The 20,268-nt window shown below is 38.4% G+C and overlaps 1 protein-coding gene across 6 annotated transcripts in view; it reads right to left on the reverse strand.

The window, feature by feature from the left end:
• ST18 (ST18 C2H2C-type zinc finger transcription factor) overlaps positions 1 to 20,268 on the reverse strand; it is a 599,563-nt gene that overhangs the window by 306,732 nt on the left and 272,563 nt on the right. The window contains exon 1 of one of the 6 annotated variants that reach the window (XM_073631588.1): positions 18,414 to 18,547. The exons of the other annotated variants lie outside the window; for them this stretch is intronic. The gene's annotated coding sequence lies outside the window, so the exon portion shown is untranslated. Of the gene's footprint in view, positions 1 to 18,413; positions 18,548 to 20,268 lie in introns of those variants that run through there. 6 annotated transcript variants of the gene reach the window in all.

Raw genomic sequence — 20,268 nt, forward strand, 5'->3', positions numbered from 1 at the left:
TAAACATTAAAGAGGCGATCACTGGTATGCCCTAACTAGTGGGTATGCATGTCATTTAAAGGGAGGATTGCCCAAGGATCACTGTTTATGAGCATTCTTATGCCCTGTACACATGGTCGGATTTTCCGACGGAAAATGTGTGATAAGACCATGTTGTCGGAAATTCCGACCATGTGTGGGCTCCATCACACATTTTCCATCGGAATTTCCGACACACAAAGTTTGAGAGCTTGCTATAAAATTTTCCGACAACAAAATCCGTTGTTGGAAATTCTGACCGTGTGTACACAAATCTGACGCACAAAGTGCCATGCATGCTCAGAATAAATTAAGAGACGAAAGCTATTGGCTACTGCCCTGTTTATAGTCCCGACGTACGTGTTTTACATCACCGCGTTCAGAAGGATTGGATTTTCCGACAACTTTGTGTGACCGTGTGTATGCAAGACAAGTTTGAGCCAACATCCGTCGGAAAAAATCCATGAATTTTGTTGTCGGAATGTCCGATCAATGTACGACCGTATGTACAGGGCATTAGAAGGATGAGTTCACTGAACCTGTAACACCATGATTTCTTTCTCTGTATTGTACTCTACCCAAGCATCTTCCCTTAACTGAGGGTACATATGTAGGCTAATGAATTTGTTTTAACTTATAAAAGAGAAAGGTATACCTTTTTATAACAAGGAAAAAATGGTAAAACAAACACAAAGTAAATCATATATACTGTATATTTAGATACAAAAGTCATGAAAATGTTATAAACCACATATAACCCTTTATATAACCCAAATAAAACAAAGCTGAAAAAAGCTGAAAGCACATGCCACTATACTGGACTCTTGTATTTAAAATATAGGTTTTTCCAATAGCATGCACTGTATTTATTTATTTTTTTTTGTGTTTGCAGTAAAAAATGCCTGGCTTATTTAGGAAACATCAATTATATACAAATATATAACTAGACAGAAAAGGCTGAAATTTCCTACTTCAGTTGTGACCCACATGTCATTAAGTGACAAAGCATAAGATTGTCATCATGAAGAAAAGCATTGAATATACTTCCCTTTTAAATGTAGCTAAACAATCTTTTAATTGGGTAGAAATGTTTATTCAAAAAATAATACACACTAAAACCATTATGTTAGATTTAACAATTGCACTTCCTTTTATAATCTCTTTCAACCTTGCCGACATGATGTCTTTTTGAACTTTTTGAAGTTGAAAATGTAAATGTCTTGTGCCCTGTCAGTTACACTTAATTAACAAAACAGCAAAAACAATCATTTGTATTCTTATTAAAATTCTGATGTATAATTTTTTTGCAGCTGGCTTTGTTCATTTTCATACTTTGACTTTCTTTTTAAAATACAGCTCTTACACTGTTTATATCTACATAAGCTACTTCTTGCTTTGTCCCTTTCCTCTGCATATTTTAGAAGTTTGTGCACTAAAGCAGTCATATCAATACAAAAAAAAAAGAAAAAACTCATATGAAGTCTTTGAAATGTCTTGAGTAAACATTTAACTTTGCAAATGTAGACAGAAAAGAGCCCCCTTATGGATGAGAAGTGAAGATGTGCAGAAATGAAAATTATGTTACACTTACATACTATATGAGGAACACTTTGTTAATGGTCCACTTCACATGTTTACCATATATACTATATTGTCAAACGTATTGAGGCACCTACCTTTACAAGCACATGAACTTTAATGGCATCCCAAACTAAGTCGGTATAGTTTAATATTGACCCTTTGCAGCTATAACAGCTTCAACTCTTCTGGGAAGGCTGTCCACAAGGTTTAGGAGTGTGTCTATGGGGATGTTTGACCATTCTTCCAGAAGCACATTTGTGATGTCAGCCACTGATGTGGACAAGAAAGCCTGGCTCACAGTCTGGCTCACAGCTCTAATTCTTCCCAAAGGTGTTCTATCGAGTTTAAGTCAGGACTCTGTGTAGGCCAGTCAAGTTCCTTCATCCCAAACTCGCTCAACCATGTCTTTTTTGACCCTGCTATGTGCACTGGTCCAAATCATTTGGTGGAGGGGGGAATATGGTGTGGGGTTGTTTTTACAGGGGTTAAGCTTGGCCCTTAGTTCAAGTGAAGAGAACTCTTAAGGCAGCAGCATACCAAGACATTTTGGATCATTTCATGCTCCTAACTTTGTGGGAACAGTTCAGGGATGGCCCCTTCTTGTTCCAACATAACTGCGCACCAGTGCACAAAGCAAGGTCCATAAAGACATAGATGAGCGAGTTTGGGGTGGATGATGTTGGACAAGAAGGCCTGGCTCACAGGCTCTAATTCATCCTACAGGTGTTCTATCGGGTTGAAGTCAGGCAGGCAATCAAGTTCATCCACCCAAAACTTGCATGAAATTATCCAAAATGTTTTGGTATGCTGACGCCTTAAGAGTTCTTTTCACTTGAACTAAGGACCAAGCTTAACCCCTGTAAAAACAACCCCACACCATAATCCCCCCTCCACCAAATTATTTGGACCAGTGCACATAGCAGGATCAAAAAAGACATGGTTGAGTGAGTTTGGGATGGAGGAACTTGACTGGCCTGCACAGAGTCCTGACTTCAACCCGATATAACACCTTTAGGATGAATTAGAGCCTGTGAGCCAGGCCTTCTTGTCCAACATCAGTGCCTGACCTCACAAATGCACTTCTGGAAGAATGGTCAAACATTCCCATAGACACACTCCTAAACCTTACAGACAGCCTTCCCAGAAGAGTTGAAGCTGTTATAGCTGCAAAGAAGGTTCAACTCAATATCAAACTATAAAGACTAAGTCTGGGAATCCATTAAAGTTCATGTGCTTGTAAAGGCAGGTGCCCCTGTATCAATGGACTGGATTTTGCTTTCCATTTTGAGCTTCTGGTTTCTTGTCATTTATAAGAAATAAATAAGAGAGTTTAAATTACAAAGTTAATTTTCACTTAGCTTAGTGAACAAATTGAAGCTCCCAGTAATGTAAAATCAAAAATCTTTTTTTTTCTCTTGCACATTATTGTTTATTTAAAGTGAACTTTGCCTTATCTTAACTTCAGCTTATTGACTGATTGTGAAAGCCTACACACATATTCCTCTTTTAAATGGACCTTATAGATAGGGATGAGCCGAACACCCCCCTGTTCGGTTCGCACCAGAACTTGCGAACAGGCAAAAAATTCGTTCGAACACGCGAACACCGTTAAAGTCTATGGGACACGAACATGAAAGTGCTAATTTTAAAGGCTTATATGTAAGTTATTGTCATAAAAAGTGTTTGGGGACCTGGGTCCTGCCCCAGGGGACATGGATTAATGCAAAAAAAAGTTTTAAAAATGGCTGTTTTTTCGGGAGCAGTGATTTTAATAATGCTTAAAGTCAAACAATAAAAGTGTAATATCCCTTTAAATTTCGTACCTGGGGGTGTCTATAGTAGGCCTGTAAAGGGGCGCATGTTTCCCGTGTTTAGAACAGTCTGACAGCAAAATTTCAAAGGAAAAAAGTCATTTAAAACTACTCGCGGCTATTAATGCATTGTCGGTCCAACAATACACATAAAAGTTCATAGATAAAAATGGCATGGGAATTCCCTACAGGGGAACCCCGAACCAAAATTTAAAAAAAAAATGACGTGGGGGGTCCCCCTAAATTTCATACCAGGCTCTTCAGGTCTGGTATGGATATTAAGGGGAACCCTGGCCAAAATTATTTAAAAAAATGACGTGGGGGTCCCCTAAATTCCATACCAGACCCTTCAGGTCTGGTATGGATATTAAGGGGAACCCCGCACCAACATTTTTTAAAAAAATGGCGTGGGGTCCCCCCAAAAATCCATACCAGACACTTATCCGAGCACACAACCTGGCAGGCCGCAGGAAAAGAGGGGGGACGAGAGAGTGGCCCCCCTCCTGAACCGTACCAGGCCACATACCCACAACATTGGGAAGGTGCTTTGGGGTAGCCCCCCAAAACACCTTGTCCCCATGTTGATGAGGACAAGGGCCTCATCCCCACAACCCTGGCCGGTGGTTTTGGGGGTCTGCGGGCGGGGGGCTTATCGGAATCTGGAAGCCCCCTTTAACAAGGGGCCCCCCAGATCCCGGCCCTCCCCCCTGTGTGAAATGGTAAGGAGGTACTAAAGTACCCCTACCATTTCACTAAAAAACTGTCAAAAATGTTAAAAATGACAAGAGACAGTTTTTGACAATTCCTTTATTTAAATGCTTAAAAGATTAAGGGTGTGCAATCTGATCCAGATTTACATCTAAACAAAATCTAGATGTTTTGCAATTTCAAAGGATGTGCAAAGTCTATGTGACACAGGTCATAAATGGAAATTTTTCTCTACATATTCTGATTTAGAGGAAGGCACATCTTTAATGATTTGTTGTTATGAGTTATGTTTGAGTAACTATGTAAAAGGATAGGTCATCTAAAAGATGTCATTTGTATAACTGTAGCTTGCAGTTTAATAAATAGGTGCAAAGTTAGAAACAATAATGCAAAACAGGTTCAGAATAAAAAAACATGCATACAAAAAAAAGCTTTAAGTGATTGTAAACCCTCACCTTGTAAAACAGCCCATTTAGTTTAAAATAGAAATTACAGGCAAAACATGTGTGTGTAGATATAAACAGACATTATAAATACATTTTCCTGTTTTTTTATAAGTGATCACATTCCCTCTGTTCTCAACTGCATAAGAGCTGGGGAGGAGAAACAGCAGCACACTGAACTTCCCAGTGAATGGCTGTGCAGTGAAGCATGTCAGGACAAGTCTGATCATTGGAGGAGAGCAGGCTAAGTTCCCAGCATAGCTAGAAAACTGAACATGTGGTGTTTTTCTGCTTAGTGTGGTCAGTTTTTAGTAGGAAAGCAGAGGGACTGGCAGGAACACCAGGGATTTCACACAAAGGAAGCAATACAAAGAGAGCCCAATACCTTTTCATGATACAGCAGGCACATATCAGGAATATGAAATGTTGGGGTAACAAATGCTTTACGAAAGCTACACATACATGGAATCTTCACAGCAATGCCTCTGTGACTCAGTCAAGGTAACATGGATGCACAGCATAGTCTCTAGAAGTCTTTATAACAAGAGAGTGTAGCTGAGAATCACTACCAGCAAAACTGTTCGAAACACAAACAGCTACTTGCACTTATCCTCAAAACAAGTAAGTTTGTGAAGATGTATGACTTCTCCTGGGGATCTTGGAGATTATGGCAGAAGAGCAGGAGATAGTGATCATTTAATGTTTATGGCTCACAAACTTGGACAGGTTCTTCAAGAACCCTTTTATAGACCTCTGTGGGTTTCGGTGAGTTGATGAGTTTAGAGTGTAGGCATCTTTATTTTTCTTGGGTTCCTTCTCAATGGATATCGTAGACTGGCATACCTGGAACAGGCTGTTGTCGGACAACTCTGGTCTTTCCACCATGTTTTGCAATGTTCCTTGCTAGTGTGTGCCTTTACATTGGACAGCACTGTGTACCCAGGTTGAAGGTCAAAATTAGATGCTTCTACATCTACTTGCTTCACCCATGACCCTTCTTTAAGAAACTATTGGATTTTCAGACAGGCATTTTTTTCACACCTGAATCAATGAAGTTAGAGTATGTTCAAGTTCTTCTGTGGGCACTGTGGTCCATAGGTCTGTGAGACCCTTGGAAGTATGCCCAAATATAACATGGAAGTGTGAGCAGTCTGTGAAAAAATGTACTTTATGGTTTGTATTTTCAGGATCACTTTGACTAATTATTGGGTCCATTTCCTTTATTTCTCATGAAATAATCCTCTAAGTTGTGTCATGGTGCGATTGAACAACGTATATGCATCATTGCCTTGTGGGTGGTACACAGCATTGTCCAACCTCTTAAGTCCTAGTGAGTTGACCATTCTTGGAAGAACTTACTTTTAAAACAGGGTTCCTAGTCTGAATTTAGTTTTGGCAGACAGCCATAAGGAAAACAGAAGTGCTACCACCTGAGACACAGCTTAGTGGTCTGGTTGTGGGTTGGTACTACCATATCAAATTCAGGGTTCTAGGTCCACTATAACTAGAACATAATTGTATCTGTCTTCTGACATGTTCAGAATAAGACAGTTTATGGTTAGTACTTCCAGTGGAGCTAACATGCCAAGTCAAAGGTAGAACTCAGCCCCTTCGACAATGAACAAACCACAGAGTGTCAGCAGACTTGTTCAACCAACTGAACCCACACACATAGGTTGTCTGTTGAATCAGGTGTACATATTGTTTAGTATCTCACTTCTACATCCTAGTGTCTCACTTCCATGTTAGTTCTCTCTGCCACAGAGGACGCCCAGGTCTTTGACAGTGCAACCATCCAGGTCACTGAAGACTCATGGGGGTACATTATTTTGCAGTACAGTGTATGATCCATCAGGATGAGACAGGACAATTAATTCAGAGGTTTCTTGGTTTCTGCTAATAGTTTCAGTCCTTCTCTTAAATTGTAACTATTGTAAGCATTCTTGTTAGTGTTAAATGGTCTCAACCTTTCAAATTTTTCTGGACATCTTGATCTGTGAAAGGATGCTGAAGAATAACAGATGTACTGGCCAGAACCCCAGATAAAAATTAGGGGGAAAATGCCTAACAAAAGAAAACCGCCACATTTAAGGATTGGTAAGCTGCAATCTATAAAATGTTTGCTTGTGAGTTTAGATATGCTTTAAGGTCCCCCAATGTTACCACTTGGTTATAAACTGCAACAACAGTCAACAGTTTCAGTTTGCATTGAGACGTGATACATTTTGTATGGCACTGCACAGGTTAATACATGACCTCTTTCTGTTTTATGAGGCCTGCCACTTCCTGTGAAGAAACTACAAATCCCACAATCTTTGTGCCTCTCAGTCTAGCACTACTGCAGATAAGAGCTACACAGTAATTAAAACGAAGACACAAGTAGGCAGAACATTTCCAGACACACAGAGAGCTCACTTGTAGTTTGGAGATGTGTCCCATCACATTAGCACTCCCACATTTGTAATGCAAAACAGAGGGGGTAATTAAGCATACACTAGCTTCTGGCTGGTCCAGAACAAGAAGTTGTCCACTCCCTTTGGCAGGGGACCAATCAGCCATGACACCACAAAGTGCAGCCACAAAATGTGATCCCATCATTACAAGGTAAGACAAACAAAGAACACAAGGGATACAACTATGCCAATACCTAGTTAAAACAACAAAACCATTTTAAAATGTACAATGCCTTTAACTATCTTGTGAAACTGCAACAGAGGTTGTCCACTGGGAGGTGCATGATTAACCTTATTGCTTCCCCCTCTAAAGGTGTTAATGGCCAGTTTTGCCTGCTGATCAGTTGGGAGTCCACATGATAAGAACAGGCCCTGCAATCTCTTGGACCTGTCACACAAATCCTGATATGGACCTGTGAACTTAGGTAATTGTTGCAGCAGGAATCCTGCCAGGAATAAGGTGGTCATTATTGAAGGGTGGTTCACTGTCATGCCACTCCCATCACCATTTTCTGGCAAGGTCATTTCTGTTCCTAGACACCAAGGGGTTTATTTACTAAAGCTGAAGAGTACAAAATCAGGCAATTTTTGCATAGAAACCAATCAGCTTTCAGGTTGTATTGCCAAAGCTTAATTGAACAAGCTGAGGTTAGAAGCTGATTGGTTTCAATGCAGAAGTGAGCCTGATTTTGCACTCTCCAGCTTTAGTAAATAAACCCCAAGTGTAACAGAATGGGTAATTAGCCAAATGATGAGACACAAAGCAACTGTAATTTGCTGTTAACTAAAAGATGCAAAGTTTAAAGCACTAACGCAGAACAGGTTAAGGGTGGCAAAACTGCATATGCTGCAGAATAATAAAACCAGATTATGAAAGCTGTACAAAAAATGCACTCATCACAGAAATGTTTCTGTGGCTCCATCAAGGAAATGTGGCTGCAAAGCACCGTACACACTGGCCGAATATCGGACGGCATTTGGCCCGTGTGTACTGCAGCTAGTCCAACAGAAGCCAGTTGTTTGTGCCTGATGGAAAAAGGTCTGCCTCCCGGCTCCCAATCAGCACTCTCAGCCAATGGCTGAGGGCACTGACTGGATTGTTCTGACGGCGGGCCGTCCCCCTGTCAGAACATAATAGAACAGCAGGGGAGATCTCTGTACTAACATCAGATTTGTAGTACAGTGGCTCCGACCTGAGCTGTCCGTTTTTTTTTTTTTGTTCAGCCTGCTGGTTTGAAGGAACAAAAACTAGCAGGGTGTACTAGGCTTTAGTTAGACTTTATAACAACAGAGTTGGGAATCACTACTTCAGTAAAACAGTTCAGAACACAAACAGCTACCTGTGCTTATCATCATTAACATCAGCTTTCTCTGTGATGTCCAATGTAGCTCTGGTAACACAGGCAAACAACTAGAGAGGTCCTAGGCTAGAGAGATCCTAGGTCCATGAAAACAGGACCACTCCACTGGATCAAGAGTTCTCTGGTAGCAATTTGGGAGGTGCTGGAGCTTTCCAGGGAAGCTTTGTTCTATTAGGTTCCTACCTGGCTGTACACTCCAATTCTGAAAGTGGTGGCCTTCCACCTTGCTGCAGATCACTTCCCCAACTACCTCTGGTTTATCAGGTAGTCCCTTTTTGAGCTGCTGAGTGAGTGTAGTAGAGAATCCTATTTCCCTGGGCTTGTACAGAAATCTAGGGAGTTGTAAGAAAATGAGTTAAAGGAGCCTGCACGTGCACCTTAGCATGTGTGTGTAAATGAGCACTATGCCACAACTGTCATTCTGTATAAATCAAATTGACGCAAACCTGAAATATTATCCATGCATCATTAAGAAACATGTTTGCTTTAATCACTCCTCCCCAGCAGTATATGCTCACCTTTCCCTCACTTCCCGAACACTCCATTCAGCTCCTGCAAAGGAGCCTTGTACTTCCCTGGTTCATGTGGGAGCATGTGACTGGACCACTTACCAAGCAGCAGCAGCCCTGTCCAATCAGGAGAGTCTATAACCCTGTGCAAGTACAACATAGAATAGATAAGTATGCAAAGAAGGGGAGTTGACAGCAGAGAACTCTGCACCAAAAATAACGTCAAACTTCTGGATCTATTAGCTAATGTGTCACTTTTCATTACACTGCTCTTCGCTATTTCTTTATTGCTCTTTCAAATTTAAAAGGTAATGGGTTGTCATGGTTGATATAAGAAGTCAACAAGCCCTCGCACACAGTGACAGTGGCTAACAGAATCACTGTAACATACCTATCAGTTATACTCAGTACAGTTCCTATGCATTACAGATGTGCTTTAATCTCTCCCCAGCATTTACTTATCTTTCCTTCACACTCATGTCACTCTGTTCAGAGCCCAAAAGTAATATCAAGTACTTCTGGGTATGGAGGTGCATGTGACTCATCTCATTTGGCAATGCTGGGCCAATCAGATTTGTAATTTGAAAAGTTTGCAGTCCTTTGTAACCTACAACTTTGGCAAATCGGGAATTAAAAAGGCCCTTCTTTCATATTCAGCCATCGGGGGAGTGAAAATATTGTGGGTATATGCTGTTGGGAGGTGATAAATTAAAGAGTATGTAAACCCAACAAACATATCATATTCCTGATATGTGCCTGCTGTACCATGTATTTGTATGAAACAGTATCCTGGCCTATTTGTATTGCTTCTTTTGTGTGAAATGTCTGGTGTTCCTGTCAGTCCCTCTGCTTTTCTATTAAAAATTAACCACACTAGGCAGGAGAACATAGTGCAGTCAGTTTTCTGGCTGTACTGGGAGCTAATCCCATGATCAGACATGCGCTGACACACTCCCTCCCCTGTACAGCCATACACTTGGAAGATCAGTGTGCTGCTGCTTCCCCTTTCCTAGTTCTTATGCAGCTGGTAACAGAGATTATGGGATAACTTATAAAAAAAAGGGGGACAAAGTTTTTATATATTTTTTTATGTATACACAGATGTTTTGCCTTTCATTTCTATTTTAAACTGAATGGGTTGTTTGACAAGATGAGGGTTTACATATACTTTAAAGAAAACCTGTAGCTTTAACCTGCATGGAAAAAGCTTACATTAACCTCTTCATGACTGCGCTATAGCCAAATAATGGGTGCAGTGCAGTTGCACATTGTGGCCCCCTGCAGTGTGCATCTGCCGCCATCTGTAATCGCTGTGTCCTTGATGATCACAGTGTAAACAGGATTTGCTGGTTATCGGCATTCCTCTCCTCATGCTGACAGCCCTTGAGGAGAGGAGAGTCAAACTGGAAAATCCACACAGGGAATATCTACACTGATAATCAACAGGGCACTGATGATCATTGCACTGATGATCAGTGCAGCCCCAACAGTGCCCACCAGTGCTGACACACAGTGCCAATCAGTGCACATAAGTGCTGCCAGTCAGTCCACATCAATGCTACTTGTCAGTGCCCATCAGTGATGCCTATCATTGCCGCTTACCAGTGCCAGTGAGTGCCACCTCTCAGTGCCCATCAGTGCCGCCTATTAGTGCTGCCTATCAGTACCCATCAGTGTTACCTATCAGTATCCATCAGTGCCACCTATCAATGCTCATCAGTGCCACCTATCAGTGCAGCCTCATCAGTGCCCATAAGTACTGCCTAATCAGTGCCCATCAGTAATGCCTCATCAGTGCCACCTCATCAGTGCCCATCAGTAATGCCTATCAGTGCTCATCAGTGCCACCTATCAGTGCAGCCTCATCAGTGCCTTCTCATCAGTGTCCATCAGTACCGCCTAATCAGTGCCCATCAGTAATGCCTCATCAGTGCCCATCAGTGCAGTCTCATCAACGCACATCAGTGAAGGAGAAAAATTGCTTATTTACAAAATTTTAGACAGAAACAGAAACTAAGAAAAACTTTTTTTTTTCTCAAAATGTTTGGTCTTTTCTTGTTTGTTTAGCAAAAAATAAAAACCCAGTACAGGGGGTCCCCTACTTACAAACATCCGACTTACAAAGGACTCCTACTTACAAACGCAGGGAGAAAACAGGAAGTGAGAGGAAATCTACCCCTAGGAAGGGAAATTCTCTCCTGTAAGAGTTATTATGGGAAAAAGGTGTCTCCACTGATGCTTTATCGCCAATCCTTGTTTCCCTAATAACCCCAAATTTTCAAAATCCAATTGTCATTGGGACAGAAAGCGAGGTGAAATCTTCTGAACAGAGGCACAGACAGCAAAACAAATGTTACAGGGGTGTTAACCCTTCCCTAAGATATCCAAAAAGCTTAAAAATAGATTTTTTGGCTGAAGCTACACTTAAAAAATGTACCTGTTCCAACTTACAAACAAATTCAACCTAAGAACAAGGCTACAGTCTCTGTCTTGTTTGTAACCCGGGGACTGCCTGTAGTGAATAAATACCACCAAAAGAAATATCTACCTGTCTCAAAAAATAATAACAATTTTGTTTGGGTACAGTGTTGCATGACCGTGCAATTCTCATTCAAAGTGCAACAGCACTGAAAGTTTAAAATTAGCCTGGGCAGGAAGCGGTGAAAGTGCCCAGTAGGCAAGTGGTTAATGACATTCATTTTACATATCACAGTTTTACATAATACTATTTTTCCTGCCTAACTTCTCCTTATGCCATACTCTTTATTTACAAATGACTGAACTACCCTGCCTGACATAACAATTCATTTACTGTACTGATTAAAGAAGAGAGTTTTATATGTAGGAGGGATGTCTCACAATGGCCATGATAGTTTTTTTCCCTGTCTGTGTGCCAGTGGAGAGCTTTCACTTTGTGTCCTGGGGACAGAACAGGGAGTGAGAGGATTTTTTTTAGCACAGTGCATTTGTTCACCTCTAATGACATCCTTAATGATGAAACCCGTTGAGTGGGGCAAAGTGCTCACCAGACATGCAAGGGTAGCTGAAGGCACTGACACAGGATTTTGGAAGTGGTGTGGTGTCATATACACAAGTGAATGCTGATAGTTTCTAGTGCTGGGTGAAGCACTGTCTTTGTAAGCATAATAAATTATTATTGGGGTTTTAGATACAGTGTTACACTATTTGCTTCCACTATTTGTGTGTAATATGAGGAGTAAGTAAAGGGCTGAGAAATCACTGTGTACTGGGGATTAAAAAAATCAGCACTATTTGACTGTCTCTATAAAAAACTTCAGACATATCTGGCGAGTAACTTGATGCACATGGGGCTGCCTAAATTGTGTAGAATTGACGCTTTCTCACACTAAAGAGTGAATTTCTGCACACTCTCACACCAAAAAGAGGACATGTGTAGTGGTCACTGGTGGATTATAATGTAATGAAATGAACTATATGAATTTGAATTTTTCACATTTATATCAGCACTTTATGTATTTAAAGCGGAGCTCCACTCTAAAGGGGAAGCTCTGCTTGTCTGGCTCCCCCCCTTCTGCTGCCACATTTGGCACCTTTTGAGGGGGATGGGGGAACGGGTACCTGATTTTGACAGGTACCCGCTCCAACTTCTGGCTCAGTTCACTGACGTGAAGTGAGCCGGAAGTTCGGCCCCCCTCCTTCCCCCCACAGCCGGCCCATTTACAGAGCGCAGTACAATTCACGCATAAGTAGTAAGATACTGGCTGTGAATCTGCAAGGCTTCACTGCTGGTTACCTTTAGCTGAGATGAGATTCAAGAATCGGCTCGAGTGATGACACATGCTGGATGCCTGAACAGGTAAGTGCCCTAACAGTAAAAGTCAGCAGCTACTGTATTTTTAGCTGCTGGTGTTTCATTTTTGGAGGGGTGGAGGCAGAACTCCGCTTTAATGCATTGTTTATAATGACTGGTGGATTATTTGATGATTTATATAAAATTGCAGTTTTATTAGCACTTTGATAAGTTTATTGCTTTTACGTAGTGGGTACATTTTTGTACCAATTTATTTAGTAAATTATGTAGTTACATAGTTACATAGTAGATGAGGTTGAAAAAAGACACAAGTCCATCAAGTCCAACCCATGTGTGATTATGATATAGCACTTTGATAAGTTTATTGCTTTTACGTAGTGGGTACATTTTTGTACCAATTTATTTAGTAAATTATGTAGTTACATAGTTACATAGTAGGTGAGGTTGAAAAAAGACACAAGTCTATCAAGTCCAACCTATGTGTGATTATGTGTCAGTATTACATTGTATATCCCTGTATGTTGCGGTCATTCAGGTGCTTATCTAATAGTTTCTTGAAGCTATCGATGCTCCCCGCTGAGAACACCGCCTGTGGAAGGGAATTCCACATCCTTGCCGCTCTTACAGTAAAGAACCCTCTACGTAGTTTAAGGTTAAACCTCTTTTCTTCTAATTTTAATGAGTGGCCACGAGTCTTGTTAAACTCTCTTCTGTTATTATATAAATATTTTTTGGTTAATAACTTTAAGAGATATTTTACAGCTGCTATTTGTTTTAGATCGGGAGGGGGTTAGTGAATGTTTCACAAAAGTCCTTTATTTATTGGACAAGAAAAACCTGACAGGAGTTTCAGCACTTTTTAGTTATAGCCAAAACTAAATAAAAGTTTCAGCTTTGAATCCATTTTATTGCTCTGTACACACGGTCGGATTTTCTGACGGAAAAAGTGCGATTGGATTGTGTTGTCGGAAATTCCGATCATGTGTTGGCTCCATCGGACTTTTTCCATCGGAATTTCCGACACACAAAGTTTGAGAGCAGGCTATAAAATTTTCCGACAACAAAATCCGATCGGTTAAATTCTGATCGTGTGTACACATATCCGACGCATGCTCAGAATAAATTAAGAGACGAAAGCTATTGGCTACTGCCCCATTTATAGTCCCGATGTACGTGTTTTATGTCACTGCGTTCAGACCGATCGGATTTTCCGACAACTTTGTGGGACCGTGTGTATGCAAGACAAGTTTAAGCCAACATAAGTCAAATAAATCCATGGATTTTGTTGTCGGAATGTCCGATCAATGTCCGATCATGTGTACAGGGCTTAAGTGTTATCTGTCTACTTTGGAAGTTTGCTCAGCAATTGTTACAATGACAATCATACATTTTGGATCTCCAAACTAAATCTGTTTATTGCGATATGCTATTAATCTCCCCAGCAGGAAAACAGATAGCAAAAAAACCTGACAGAACACGTTACTAAACAATCTAAAACTACAAAATGTTTTGGCTAAGTATACACTTTAAAGCTAAACTCCAAGAAAAAATAAATTTCCTTGCAGTGGTTCCTCAATTTGCTTGGAGGCTGATGAAAAAAGTGATATCATTGCCTTATTCCTCGCACCTACAGACATCTTCTTCTTCACATGCCTGGTCCCCCAGCTGCAGCTTTGTTACATCATCCCAAAAAATGCAGGACCAGAAGTCCTGCATTGTATGAGAGGATGTCACGGAATTCTCTGCATTCCAGAGATTCAAATAGTGGAGGAGAGCACTGGCTGCAGAGAGGGCAAGGAATATAGTAAGTATATCATCTTAATTATCATCCCCTAGGCAAAAGGAGCAGTTAACCCTTGGAGTAGGAAGAGAGACTTTTTTTTTCTATGGATTTCAGCTTTAAGCTGTACAGTGTTAATTATAGAATAGTAACAACTATCCAATAGTTTGTAAAAGCTCAGTAGATGCAGAGATTCGATATGGAAAAGGTAGAGACTCTGCATTGCCCATTCCCCAAATTTGGTGAATCAGAGAAAAAAAAATGGCAACCTTTTTTTTTTTTCTCAGCAAGACATCCTCTTATATAAGTCCAACCTAATGGTACCAAAACATTGTTAAATTTGCTCTATTTAGGAGAGCCACATACAATTATAGAAACCCATTTTAAGTATTTTTATTAAAAATTTGTCACAATTTGTTTCCAGCAACTGTTCTATGATAACTTAATACTAGGTCAATACTAATACTCAGGTCTTTAAGGACCCCTGTCGTGTATTTCGGTATACTCAACAAAGTCACAATAATTAGCACGTGTAATTCTGATATGGATCTCTAATTATAAATTATGTGTGCTCTCTGAACATATAGAAATCATGACCTATTAGCACTTTGGGACACTTGTTTGGGAAACTGCAGTATTATATTGCATAACTATTCTGATACAGATATTTGTGTTATTGGATATGGACTAATGTAGAGACAAAATTCTGTAATTGTGGTGCAAAAATGTTATATTTGAAAGAATAGAAGGGTAAAACATGCTTTTTATTAAAAAAAAGTAATAATAAGAAGGTGATTATTTTAATCACATCAGAGATGGATCTGACCATATTACCTTTATTTTTATACCAAGAAACTCCTTCTTCATGAAAGAATCAAAAATTTTAACAGATCGCTAAAGTTTTGTGATTGCCAACAGCAGCTAAAAAGGTAGGTTTCCTTATGGTTTGTGTTGGCTGCAAGGGACATATTTTGTCATGGAATACCAGAAGCTTAGGGGCTTGCCTTATAACAGATTAGACAGGCCCCTAGGACATATATATATATATATATATATATATATATATATATATATATATATATATATATATATATATATACCAGTCTTTTATGGCTGGTATATTTACTAAGTACTTCAGCATTGTGCTATGATTTATGGAGTCATTAGGTAATACCAGGGCAAACCTGAGTCCTGATTTTTGTTTGAGACCCTTGGACAAAAGTACAGTATCAAAATTCAATGTAGTTGTTCATAATTCTCCACCTGTGGTCTCAGAATACTGAAATGACAATTACGTAAAAGGTTGCTCGGCAGATTAGGCTACCTTAGGTTATGTCAATTTTTTTTTTGCTGAAAATTCAACGTAGTTGTTTTTTTACTATTTAAAAGTATGGAAATGTCTATGCTCTTGTATAATAATAGCTAATAAAACTTTGTCATCCAACTTGTTTCTTTTCAACCAGATTTTAAAACTTATTAAAAACTAGTCCAATAAAGTTTTGCATACTTGTGTATTCCACTTTTTTGCATAAAGGTTGTTTCAATGAATATAGTGCTGATTTTATCATGCAGTAAACCTCTTTTGCTGGACTAGCGATGTAGTGTTGTTGTGAATTACAGTTATAAAAGTTTACTCCATGGTCAGAACTTTAGATTTAAGCAGAAAAAAAAATTGGTCTAATGATACAGATATTTAAAGCACCTATTCTGAAACAGGCTTATGTAGATTTTTGATTGGCAAGTTGCTATTACTGCCTTTACTGCTTTGTATACATTATTTTATTTCAAATATGTAATGAGAAGATATTGATAGTAATGTGATATGATGATGACGGATTGATCATCTGTGATCATTTCCATGGTGTTCACCACAATTGACAAAATTAAACCCAGTATTTCAAGATAACTTGAAACGTAGTGAAAAAAAAGTATAGGGAAGCTTAGACCTTTTCTCGATAATAGTCTTCTCCAGAGTTTTGCCTTATCCATAATAAATCATGTTTTTCAAAAGACTGAAAAGTTATGGATAAGCTCATGATAACTAACTAACAGGTTGAAGTTTATTTATACCTTTAATGTATGTCACTAATACAATATAGATTTTAGGTCTAGATTTTTTCCAGTTCATCAAAATATTTTTTTTGAACTGTAGGAAGGAAAACCAAATGTTTTATAATATTTAAACAAACACAGCATGCCCTTGAAATCATATAAGCTGTATAAGCGTATTTGGTTATCATATATTTGACTATATATAAAATGCAAACAACTAAGAACTTACTGGCATTACTTTGTTAAAAAAAAAGAACTTACTGGCATGATACACTCCACTCTTTCTATGATATAAACATATTGTTATATTTATAGGTGCTGTTCTGATAAACACTATTTTTCCTGACTTGATGCATTATAATGCTTTCTTTGATATAAACTCATTGTAGTATTTTTTAATTGTATGTTGCATATCAATAAATTATGAATCCATCCTATAATGTACATGTGCAGTACATTTTAAAATGCCAATTTACAATGTGTAAAAAAAACTAAAAATGTTTGATAAAGGGTAAAAGAACTTAAGGAAATGAAAGGAAAACACCACTGAATACCTTGGCTGTCAAACAATGAAATATAAAAGTGACATAAAATGTGTATATATCAATAAGTCATGTATATTTTAATGGAGCTTGTCTTTGTCCAAACATATTTCTATTTTAGTTACACTTTTCACTATACCATAGCCTAGAAACCTTGCAAAGTGTAGTATTATTTCTAAAAAGAATACACCATAGGCATTTAAAAAACTGTCATGTACTACAGAAATTTAGGGTTACGTTCAGAAACTGCAATGTAACTGTACCTTTCCCGTCACATTAAGCTGCATCGTTATGTTTTGTGATGATGTTAGGCTTAAAAAAAAAATGCAAAACTGTAATGTATGCCAAATAAGCATTAATAATAATAATAATAATAATAATAATAATAATAATAATAGTGATCATAATAATATCCCACCTCTGAATTCAGTGGCAGAACTCTCACATCAAGTGGTGTTTTAAAATACTACTAGTTTGTTCTGTGTTCAATGTCAACTGTGTAATCGCAGTACTTTCAATGAGTTCATATTAAATTACAGTGTTCATTTTTTTTTATTACAACCTAGCTGAAATGTAGACTGAAACAGCAGACACTTTAAAATAATATTTAACTGTTTCATGCTTCATGTTTATGTCTCAGTAGAAAAATGTTTTGCCCTAGGCTGTCCAACAAATACTAAAACTGAAAAACAATTACAAAAAAAGAGCAAAAGAAAATATAAAAACCAACTATCGTTGTCATTTTGTTTAAAAGTTGTTTTTCCCCCTTCAAGATGACCTCTTCTTCCAGACGCAATCACAGCATACTTCACTATCACCTTTCTTTTTCAAATACACTCACTTTTCAATTCTCATCTCAGACTTTCAAAATATCAAAGTGAAATTTTGTTTTTTATCCACTCTTTTAAAAAAGCAACATGCGCTTTATCACATTAACATGCACTTTGGAAGGATATAAATCCTATTCACTATTAAGTGGGAACTAGCATACACTGCTGTGTTGTGCCATATGTTTGCTCTTTTATCATTTTAATGTAGTTATATAGTCTTTCTGCGCTCTTCTATTAGACCCAATATGACAACAACAAAGCATCTGCTGCATTTAAATTTCAGAAGATGAAACATAGTGATCTACATAATTCATGCACCAGTTCCGTTAAAAAACTTCAATATAGTATTTCAAACTTTTAGCAAGTACTGTACCAATGCACAAAGAGCTTACAATCATTATTCATGTGAAATGAGGGGTGAAAAATCAGCCCTTTATTACGACCTACTTGTCTACCAACGGATTTTCAGACACTTAGATAGGCTAAGGTTTCCATAGTGTCTCCCCAGGGCAAAATTGTCAGACTAACTTACCGTGTGTTTTTTGCCTTTTGTTCTGTCTCTCTTGCTGACTTGAGGGAAGCAGTGATGTAGAATAAAGCAGGGTGGGCTAGGTTAGTCCACTGTTTGTGTCATTGTATGGTGTGTGCAGGGACACTCTGTGATACTCTAGTGAGCTACTAAGCTTTTTTGTAGGCTTTGTGTCATTTACTTAACGACCAATCTCATTAGCTGCCAGAGTACAATGGGCTTATGCATTTTCTATGTACACACTCTACATAGTGACCCTCAATGTTGGCAGAGGTCTGTTCAGTCACTCTCAGATGGTGAATATATTTGTAATAAATTACTAAAAAATATTATTGGCGTTGAAAAATACAGCAGAGAATCGCCATTGTAAACATCACAAATACTAGCAAATAAGTTGCATACAAAAACTTACAAAGCAAAGTTTTAAACCAAGTTTGTTTTTTATTTATAAGTACAATGTAATTTAAATATTAGCATTAAACACCTACACCTGATAGAATTTTTTACAAGGCAGTGCTAAGCCATTATATTTGTATTATGGCCTCTGTTCATTTACAAGGTAAAAAACCTTTTTAATGCCAATGAAAAATGAAATACTGAAAGCACTTTGAAGCATGACAGCTGTCTATAAGTATCAGGGAGAGTTCTATTGTCCAACTTGTCCCTGGATAAAATGAATACTTTACAGCAGAGGCTGTTCAACTTGGCGAAAGAGTATGGGGAGAAGGGGAGGAGGTCACAAGAGATTTCGCACACTAATTTAATCTGGGAAAAGGACAGGCTCTGCATCTCACTTGAACAGACTGCCGGCAATCTGGGCTCCCACAGAACTATCTCCTTTTGCCTGTGCTCTATTTATTCCTTATCTCTGTTTACCAACCGCTAGGTCCCTTTCATTCACACCACGAGGCCGTTTTCCTACTATCAGTCAACAGCTGACACTATGGAAGAGCCTCAAAGGCAAAAAAGGGATCAAAACTGAACCAAAGCTGTATAAACAATACTGCAGCAGAAGTAAATGCATAAATCCTAATTCTTCACCCAACCCACAGGGTATGAACAGAACCTTTATAGTAATTCCAACTAGTTCTGCACAGTGAGCTAACAGCTAGTGATAATAAAGTAAAGGCCAGCTATCACTCACAGAATCAGAACCTACAATAAAGATGACAGCTAAATCAGAAACAAACAAAACTTCCAGCCAAAATGCCATGTTTAACCCAGTTAGCACGGAGATAAAGTTTATAAATGAGCTAAATGGAGCATTATTAAAGAAAATATTACTTTATATAATAAGTTTTATACATTCGTAAAGAGCATAACACACACAAACACACATTTTATTAGCACTAAGATATGTACTTATATGTGTTATTGATGCATTGCATTTTTATACTGTATATCTGTATATGTTGCACCGTGATATCTTTGCTGTAGGTATATGAGCTAAATTAGGAAATCAGCAAGAAACTATTAACCAAACATAAATTCGTAAAAATCAAATGTGTATGGCCAGTCTGTGCAAGGAATACCAAACGCATGCACATATCATGCTGGTTGTAAAAACTTAACAAATGGCAACTTATCTAGCATGAAGTGGCATGCACTGTAAATGTTTATTTTTTTTGCATTTGTAGTAAACATACTAGTATATTTGTATTAATACCCTGCATCCTGTGCATACATTTTTTTCTTCTAATGTTTTATATATGAACAACTGTGAATGTTAAAAAAAGAACTCTCTAAAAGTTTGAAGTAAACCACTGTAATATATATATATATATATATATATATATATATATATATACTGTACATTATATATAGCATTATTTACAATACAGCCAATATGAGTATCTCT

This window comes from Aquarana catesbeiana, linkage group LG05 (genome assembly GCF_042186555.1).
Source record: "Aquarana catesbeiana isolate 2022-GZ linkage group LG05, ASM4218655v1, whole genome shotgun sequence".
Classification (NCBI taxonomy): Eukaryota; Metazoa; Chordata; class Amphibia; order Anura; family Ranidae; genus Aquarana; species Aquarana catesbeiana.